This window comes from Brassica oleracea, chromosome C8 (assembly GCF_000695525.1).
Source record: "Brassica oleracea var. oleracea cultivar TO1000 chromosome C8, BOL, whole genome shotgun sequence".
In the NCBI taxonomy this organism is placed as follows: domain Eukaryota; kingdom Viridiplantae; phylum Streptophyta; class Magnoliopsida; order Brassicales; family Brassicaceae; genus Brassica; species Brassica oleracea.
The window spans coordinates 18887788-18889045 of NC_027755.1; the positions used below are offsets into that span (position 1 = coordinate 18887788).

Consider the following 1258-nt stretch of genomic DNA (forward strand, 5'->3'; position numbering starts at 1 on the left):
GGTTGGTTTTTAATTGAGGAATAAAGGGACAAAGGCTAGTTTAGGGAGTGCAACAAGAAAGGGGTGGGATGAATAGGGTTGGGGTAATAAGCTTGAGTTTAGGAGGGTATGGGGTATATGGAGTTAAGGTCCCTCTCCTCTTCGTTCTCGGAGACTCTCCGTTTCCCAAACACTAATCAACTTCTTCATTTTGGGTTCAATTGCAATTCAATTAGGGCTAGGCTCATGGTTTCTTTTTTTGGTAAAGCTAGATGTATTGGGTAAAGCCCAAAAACAATCGCCTTAGATGTCATTTAGTTTATAAAAGTAAAGCCCTTTATCAAAAAAAAAAAAAAAAAAAAAAAAAAAAAACTAAAACTGCATTTCATTGTATCACATGAAACATCACCCTGCATGTACGTATATGAGGAAAAGAAACATATATACCAGAAAGTTTGGATGATGATTTGAGTTTTAAAACATTAAAAACCCAATCAATATGAATTTATTAGTCTTTAGTATATATTTTGTGTTGTGAATAAATTACGAAAGAGGTTGGTTATGTTATAAAAAGAACTGGAATTTTATTATATCGCAGGAATTTAAATGAAGCAAAATTTTATATCTGTAGGAGAAGATAACACTGATATAGAGAGAGTGTTTCTTATTGAAAGGAAGAGAAGAGTTTTCAGTGTATTTACAAACGAACGCAAACGTTCGTATATATAGAAGAAAATTTACTGTGCAAATAGTGCAGCGGGCCCCACATCTTTTTATATTTTCAACGAAAGCGGCGCTGTCTCTATATGACTTTTATAACACTCCCCCTTGGGGGCCGGTGTCACTATTCGCTCTCGCTTAACGTCTTTGTTGCCTCGTTAAAAACTTTTCCAGGAAAACCCAATGGGAAAAACCATAATAAGGTAAAAAGAGTACAACTACGTAAGCTCCCCCTCGAATGAACAGTCATAGATCCTTCTGATGGCGCATCCCAATGTTATGGATGTGTTTTCTGAATACCGAGGTAGGGAGTGATTTTGTGAAGAGGTCGGCTGCATTGTCGCATGATCGAACATATCTTACTTCAATCTCTTTATTCTTCTCGAGCTCTTGAGTGTATGAGAAGAACTTCGGAGGTATATGTTTGGTTCTATCGCTTTTGATATATCCTTCCTTCGTTTGAGCAACACATGCCGCGTTATCTTCATATAGAATAGTTGGCTCCGCATTTTCGTCAATCCCACTGCTTGAACAGATGTGTCGGCTTATTGATCTTAGC

At 37.1% G+C, this 1258-nt stretch overlaps 1 protein-coding gene across 1 annotated transcript in view; it reads left to right on the forward strand.

Moving 5' to 3' along the window:
• Positions 1 to 212, forward strand: part of LOC106308852 — a 2361-nt gene extending 2149 nt beyond the window's left edge. Inside the window, exon 4 of the mRNA XM_013745963.1 lies at positions 138 to 212. The gene's annotated coding sequence lies outside the window, so the exon portion shown is untranslated. The remainder of the gene's footprint in view (positions 1 to 137) is intronic.
• The last annotated feature ends 1046 nt before the right edge of the window (positions 213 to 1258 follow it).